Source organism: Camellia sinensis, chromosome 11, assembly GCF_055761805.1.
Source record: "Camellia sinensis isolate YWXY chromosome 11, ASM5576180v1, whole genome shotgun sequence".
Classification (NCBI taxonomy): Eukaryota; Viridiplantae; Streptophyta; class Magnoliopsida; order Ericales; family Theaceae; genus Camellia; species Camellia sinensis.
Window position 1 is genome coordinate 57383218 of NC_138971.1, and position 8387 is coordinate 57391604.

An 8387-nucleotide genomic window follows, 5' to 3' on the forward strand; every position below is an offset into this window, starting at 1 on the left:
TAATTTTAATTTCAATCAAAATTAATTCCTCTTGAAATTGGTAATATATATTTCTCTCTATTTTAATTTCATTTTTAAAATTTTAATGTTTAATTTAACTTAATTTAATTTTTTGGTGATAACATAATAAATTGAATAGGTTACGATTATCGAATCGACGTATTTTCGTGTGTGGATAAAATAGACAAAATATCCAATAAGATAATCAATTTAGATTATCCAAACGAGACCCATAATGAGTCTCATAGGCTCAAACAAGACCATCTAGTCTAGATTATGCACCAGAGGCAATCAACCTCCTTCTATTAAACCCTATCCACCCCTTTCATCAATTCCATCACGCCTTCTCTCCATCATCCACCAACCCGAACCTTTGCTAATACTACAAGCTTCTCATTTTTAGCGTTGAGTTCACTACAAGAAATTTGAATTTTAGAAACAAACTTGATTTGTCTCTAAAAAATATACTTTTAGAGATAAAATATAGCATTTTAATAAAATTGACGTCCAACCGAATTTTTCTTGTGACATGGGCATGAATTATATCATCACATTTTGAGATCAATTTATTTCCATAATCAAAATTAATGACTTGTAGGGACAATAAGGGTTGGTCCCAATATGAAAACAGTTGAATTTTCTTCACGCAACTACTGTCAGATGGGGTCTTTCTGGAAGACAGTTGAATTTTCTTTAGTACATTTCCTAACATGTTACAAAGGAGGCATGCACTTTTAGCATTCTTTGGCATTGTTCACACACAAGTAATCAATACCTCCAATTTTTAATGTTCATATAGGGCCTTTGCCTTCGCCTTTTATTTGTAGAGCCCAGAGCTTTTGTTTAAATTATTATCATGCAATTATTCTACTTTAGTTTCTTGGTCAGCCGTGAGAATTCTTGTCAATAATTGCTGGTAGTGCCAAGGGAGCAACAATCCTTGTACAAAATAGAATTAATAAAAAGTCATCTCACTCGTCCAAGAAGAAAAACAAAGCATGACAAACCCTTCTCTACATGCCCCTCCTCCATCACCCAGTTCTAAAAGTATATAATTTGTAGCAGTTCCAGTTTTTACTATTGTTCTTTTTTATTTGGTCGGACATTTGAGATGTATAGTATTAGTACCATGTGAGGACAAGACAGATGAGGCCAATTAAAGATGGATTAGCCATGCTGCTAAAGCCCATGACTGCACTATTATAGTTTGAGGTGAAGGTATAGAATATGGGAAAAAAAGGGTGAATAGCACCTGGGTATGGGGCTTGAGGGAAAAACAACTGTGGTCAATGATTTATGAGAAGATTAGGCTCTAGATGGAGCTTACGGGTGAATAGGAATTTGTTTAAACTCACTAGATATTCTCAACTGAGAGTTTGTTGTGTTATCATTATTATTCCAATTGCTACCATTTGGCTTTTCCCAATACCTGATGGTAAAATTGGGAGCTAACTTCCAAGACTAGTGCGTTGTTTGTGATGCCTCAAAATTGGAGACATCAGGAAATATAATAACAAGGAACTATAGGTTTTGCTAAGGTTTCACATCGAAAGAAAAGGGATAATATATCAGACTTTATTATATATATTACAAACAACGTTGCCCTAAATCTATAAATTACAAGTAAATAAGGAATTTCATTAGCTCACACCTACCGCAGCTTCCCCAAGCTCTTCCACAAAATCTTCCTCGTCGATGAATGCTTCAGAATGTCAGGGCAATAAAAGCCATGAGCTACGAAGCCCCATAGGAACACACACAACCCAACTTTCTACCCTCTCGGAAAATATAAACAAGTATAGATACCAACAAAACTCACTTTTAACTACATAAAATGCACGCCATGGATATGATTCTACAATGCATGATGTAAAGTTGTATTATGACATGTCATGAAAAGTCATTCACTTTAACGGTATGCCATTGTATGCCGTTAAAAACCTTTTAACATTGGATCTTGTACGTCGTGTTTAATTTTTCTACAACTACTTTTGCACACCATTAATTCAATAGACAAACTACAATGTTCATTGCTAGTCATTAAATAATTAATACTGTGTGGGTGAAAATCTGACCACACTGCCCGTTTAGTGATCAGCTGGAGAGCACAGGCAGAATAGATGGCTTCAGCAACCTGTAACAGAAAAAAGCTCCGGCGGTGGTTCTTCCACCCGGGGGCACTCCGACGATCAAGTCAGTATATCTCTCAAAGATAATCAAGTGCTAAACTGAATAGCTTGAGTATCAAAAGCATACCTTAGACCCACGGGGGTGCCTCTCTTTTATAATATACTCAATCCAAGTCCCACTAGAAGTATGACTTCTATGAACTTCAATTTACTGCTTACCTGGACTCTTTAAGAGATAAAGATAAAACTCCCTAAGAGCTTTATCCTTATCTTGGTTAAGTCCCCTCTTTGCCTTAGGACTCTTGTCCCTTATCTGCTTATCTCGGATTCTGATATCTTCGGGTATAACCTCGGCAACTCCGAGATCTTCTCAGCTTAACTACCACGACACGTGGCACCTCGGCTGACACATTGGCGTCACCATGCCACGTGTTGGTATTAAGAAAATATATCCTCACAACTGCCCCCTAGGTTCTATTACCTCGGCATTCTGAGGTGATGGAACCTATACCGATATTTCAATATTTCTTTTCTGAGTAATGGCTAAAAAACTGTTTAGCCGAGATAATCCTCTTCCAGCCGACGTGTTCTCTTTGGAGAACAAGGTTTCGATCGTACTTTTCCACGCGCATGAGCTGTCATGCATTTCTAACCGTTCCTTTTCACGTGTTTTGTTTTCATTGGAGCGTGTCTGTGACGCGCCTGAAAGCTGTCTGCCATTTGTCTGCGCCGTCTGACGCCTGCGTTGCTCTAGGCGTAATAATTGCCCTAATTTTGCCGCCGTTTCAAATTTTTGACAAAACTCTTTTTTGCCTCTACTTTTTCTTCACTTTTTCATTCTGTCTCATTGCTCTTTCTCTCTCTGAAAGCTTTTCTTCTTTGAATCTGCCATTGCTTCGATCTCTCTTCTGGAACTGCTCTTAATCCCTCATTCTTGCGAAGCCTTCTTCGCTGTTGCAACCGGTTTCTGAGCTCGGCGAACATTGCCCCGGCTTCATCTGTTCCGGTGAGATTCATTCCCTTCAATGTTAATTTCTCTTTATGTGCTTTTGTCTGCCTGTTGCCATTACTAATCTTGTTCGAAGCCTTGGATTTATTTGTACCTTGAATTGTGGCTATACCTTGAACTTCTATACTTTTTCACCACTCTTCTTGATTTTTTTTTTTTTTTTATCTCTATTGTTTCTGAGAGCTATACCTCTGTTCTTGAATCTGAAACTTCGTCTTTATTTTCTGTTTTTCGTATCTGTTCCAGATCTGTGCCTTCGATCTTTATCTTCATAGCTCATAGATTTGGAATTTTTCTGTAGAACCTTTAATCTTTAGGGAAGACTAAAAAACGCCCATCTTCTGAAACATATTTCTCTTAGCTTAAGCCGACATAATGGGTATGTGGAGGCATAGGGTAAATACCCCAACAAAACTAGAATACTTTAGGCAGGAATTCTCTATCCCAGCCGATGTTCATCTCAAACTAGCTGGGGATGGTGATACCATCATGCCCACAGACCACACGATGCCCTTTCCTATATTAGCTTTTACCGAATGTGGACTTCGGCTTCCACTTCATCCCCTCTTTCGTGAAGTTCTTTATTTCTACAGGCTGAACCCCATGCAACTTACTATCAACTCATATAGGGTGATCAACGGTATTATAGCTTTAGCTAGGCAGGAAAATCTTAGAATCACCCTGGCCGACCTTCAATATTGTTATACCACTACTACAAAAACAGATAAAGATCACACTTTTTTTGTGTGATGTTTGTTATTTAATCACACCTTTTAAGTTTTATTAAAGTGTGATCTTTGGGAGTGTGATTAAAAAAGGTCATTTTTAATCACACTTTTTAAGTGTGATTAAAAACATTTAGATCACACCTTTTAAGTGTGATTAATAATATTTAGATCACACCTTTTAAGTGTGATTAAAAACTAATAAAACCTGTGATAATAAACTTTAGATCACACCTTTTAAGTGTGATTAAAAACTAATAAAACCTGTGATAATAAACTTTAGATCACACATTTAAAGTGTGATTAATAACATTTAGATCACACCTTTTAAGTGTGATTAAAAATATTTAGATCACATTTTTTAAGTGTGATTAAAAACTAATAAAACCTGTAATAATAAACTTTAGATCACACCTTTTAAGTGTGATTAATAACATTTAGATCACATCTTTTAAGTGTGATTAAAAATATTTAGATCACATCTTTTAAGTATGATTAAAAACTAATAAAACCTGTGATAATAAACTTTAGATCACACCTTTTAAGTGTGATTAATAACATTTAGATCACATCTTTTAAGTGTGATTAATTACTAAAAAGATTCGACATATTTGAAGAATAATCAATATTATTTTTGTACGCGCATTTCAAGAATATAATACACACTATATACTATACTTTAAATCATAACCACATATTCAAAAGTATATACAAAGGAATTAAATAAAAAATTTTAAACTGTGCTTACATATATTAAAAAATAAAAATGAAAAAAAAACTTGAAAAATTAAGTCCTTGAATTCTTTGACCATATTTTGCATCTCTCCAAGAAATTTCTAACCTGAAAAATAAAAACACAAATTAATTCAGACACCACTAGAAACATATGAATAAACTAATTATTTGTAGAGATTGTTCTAGCCTTACAAAAGATAAAGTCCGACTAATCACATTTGTGTGGATTTTGGGTGGATTTCTGTGCTGTCACATTTGTGTGCATTTAAATTTACAAGTAGTTCTAACTTATTTTTATTAGCTTGATTTGAAGATCACCTTAAATTCAACATACAAATGTAGTAGATGGGCTAAATTTCATATGGTTTATCAATAACGCAATGTACAAACTACTAAGCATTATAGTGAGAACAAGGTTGATACCATCTTTAGAGCTGTCAGGTAACTCCTTGCAAGATTGCTTCCCCAAACGACATTTCTGCAAAAATGAGACACCAAATACTATGCCTGTGAATACATTAAAGATTGTTATCTATAGAGTCAGCAAATGAGCAAAGCTAGTTACAAATCAACAGAATGAAACTGAAAAAGAATGGTTCAAATTGGTATTCAAATGTTCAACCCCTTCCAGCAGGAAATCTCAAGGAGTCTTTTCTTTTTCTCATATTTTCCTTTGTGCTTGTGAATAGGTAGGGTCATGGGAAAGAGGTTTGACAATTGAGCATGTCAAACAAACAAAACTAGAGAACAATATCAAATTATATGCATACAAAAAAATTAACAAAAGATGTGATTTCAAGTGATAAAGGGCAAGACCTTTTACCCCCATTGTTCTCATAATTGTCTTAGGTGTTGCTTCTGCAATTCACATTAAAATAAAATTCAAAATTAGCTCACTACACCAATATATAATTTCGGAAAGAATTAATCATGGGAGATGTAACCTTGCAGTGTACATAGTCAGCCATAGTAAAATGATCTGTTAAACAAGGCATAAATATGTTGCAGGATCCAAAAACAAAATGTACTTGGGTTTGATCCCAACAATACAGGGGTTGGCTGGAAAGTGATAGCATCAGTTCAACCAAACGTTTAAAAGAAAATCTGTTAACAGAAGGCTTTGAAGCGCAATAAATCACTTTCTTTAAAACAATATTTGCTCCCACTCAATCAAAGTTTACTAATAGGTTCACTTTCTATCAGAGTTTACCAAGTCCAGGCCTCATCCATCAGGCCAAACCCTTGGCGTTAACAGACACCTTTAATTAACAATTACGTGTTGATCAGACATGCCTATTATAATTTACATTTAAAATTTAAAACGAAAAGTCAAGTGTTTCACACACACTGAGTAATCTGTGTACCACCATGCCAGGTTAAGGATTAAGGCATGGGGGTCAAAATTAGCTTTAATTTATTATTAGAGTGCTGTGTTGACAACACCTGCTCCAGAACCATCAACTTTGAGAATGCACATCTCTTAATCTACTTACTCAGAGATCATGAAATTTGGTCGAAGTGTTCCTTATTAAGTCTATTTTCAAATGCCGCTAGTCGCAACAAGTCAGATTGTGTGTAAATGGAGTTATGATCTAAACAATGCATGGAACTCATTTTTGACAAAAAGACAGAACAAATGGGTGAACTGCAAAAATCATTATCTCTTAGACATACTAGAATAAGAAATTGTATACTGTCATAGACATACAAGAATAAGAAAGAGTAAAAAGGTACCTTTATCCTCAGCATCTCCATTCCATTTACCAGAAGTAAAGTTCCACTCCCCAGCCAAGTTTTCATCTTTCTTCCAGTCAGATTTAACCCACCGATTCTCCCAGCCACCATCTTAAAAAAGTACAACAACAAAAACACATAATGAGGATGAATGTGAACCCAGAAAGTCCCAGATGCTTTTATTAAAAAAAAAAACAAAACTGCTTATTAAGCAATTCACTTCCTAAAACAACGGACAACAAAAAGTCAAAAGCACAACTATATATATCTTTGTTTCTAACTTCTCTTCACCAATAGCATCTTGTTGATGTTAAATGTAAGCGCAATAGAGGTAATGCATTCATACGTAATGTGTATTGGGGGATTTATATATAGGGAACACATACAAAATGTTTAAGCTACACAGTTGTTGATTTTTTACTAATTAAAATTGCAAATTAAAGCTTGTGCATAGGTAATTTACTCTTCTTTCATTTGAAACAATCAATATTCACAAAATCAAACTATAGGAAGCAAACACAAATCCAAAAAACAATACAGATAAGGCAACACAAATCAATTCCTCAACACATCTTAAACAGTCCTAGTTCCAAATGAATTCTGAAGTAAAAAAACAAACTAAAGCACCAGACATCAAGTTTTTTGGGAGAAACAACATCAGAGAATTTGGAGCTAATTTCTCGTACAAATGCCAATCACCAACCAAAGCTAAACCAAAACCAGATAAGATAAAACCAAAGAATTTGGTGAGTTCGTCATTTTAATCCATTATATCTACTACCATGTCATTGAACTTGGTTTCTAAATTTGATCACCTCTCTAAGGCTTACTATAAGGCTTAGTTGAGGTAGAGCTTTTTCAGTAATTGTTCACTTTGGTTGTTATGCTTCTAGAAGGTATTTAAGGATTTGGAAGCTGGAGTTGTTTATGCTCTGATTTTTTAATAATTATCACTAAATAAGATATATCATATGATGATTCATATAAATAGTAATATAAAAAGATAATGAAAAATTAATAACATATAACATTGCTACAAAAAAAAAAAAAAAAAAAATAAAATACTTTGATGTTTTTTCAAAAAATAGCATACTTCACTGACAAAAAATAAAACAATGTCATCGTGTCCAATTTTTTGCCATACATTCTACATCGTAAACATGGCCATTCTCTTGATGTTAATCACTGAATTTCTATTGATCAACTAATGCAGAGGAAAACTAAAATTACCCAATCTCATAAATTACCTAAATTCGTACATAGCTATAAATTATAAGCACTTGATTCATGTTATGAGTAGTGATCATGGCTGTGATCTTATGGGTACATAAATGACATCTTCCATGCAATTAATCCAATAGGTGACACCTTAGCCAGAGGAAGAAAGGATGGTCCAGATTTGAGAACTTCAGTTGAAAGCCATAGACTCCCTGGCACAGTTCTTTTACCATTTTGAATATTGATTGTCCATATGACCAAGGGACACTACCCATCTTGACTATGTCCTATCATGATGTTGCCACATGCCATCCAAAGGGAAATTCCAGCACATTAGTACCTCTCTTGCTCTCTTTCCCTGTCTCTAGAAGTGCTTATAAGAGGGAAGGGGACAAACATACCAACAGCACCCAGAAAAAGAATATATACATATAAATGATAAGGCTTTGTTGGATTAGACTACAATAAATAGTCAGGATTTTATGTGAGAAACTATGTAAGTGGTTTGAAATCCTAAACAATTCAAGAAAAAAGGGAATTAGATGCCTGAGTTTAAAAATTAGACTGCAAGCTTCTTTGGCCAAATGACTTGATAGTCACCAATGCCACATAGTCCTAATAATTCAATTAATAATAAGATAATTAGATTTTGTTTGTGTTAAGTATAACATTACTGTAACTAGATGTTGCCTTGACCATATTTTGTTGCATATCCAACAACAATTTATTATGGCTTGCAAGAAGAGACTGTTGTATATGATAGAATAAGAAGAGACAAAAAGACATTCCCCTGCTACTTGAATCACTCCAAAAGACCAAAACAATCAAAATTGGCAT

General features: G+C 34.4%; 1 long non-coding RNA gene across 2 annotated transcripts; it reads right to left on the reverse strand.

Annotated features, from left to right (window-relative positions):
* Positions 1-4601: 4601 nt before the first annotated feature.
* LOC145803136 (uncharacterized) lies at positions 4602-6595 on the reverse strand. 2 transcript variants are annotated; one of them, XR_014345247.1, is made up of 4 exons: positions 6333-6595; positions 5422-5456; positions 5022-5076; positions 4602-4704 (listed from the first exon to the last, which is right to left on the reverse strand). It is a non-coding gene; the product is annotated as an uncharacterized LOC145803136 (long non-coding RNA). The 2 variants fall into 2 exon arrangements; XR_014345246.1 differs by having other exon boundaries at positions 5415-5456; positions 6333-6592.
* Positions 6596-8387: the final 1792 nt, after the last annotated feature.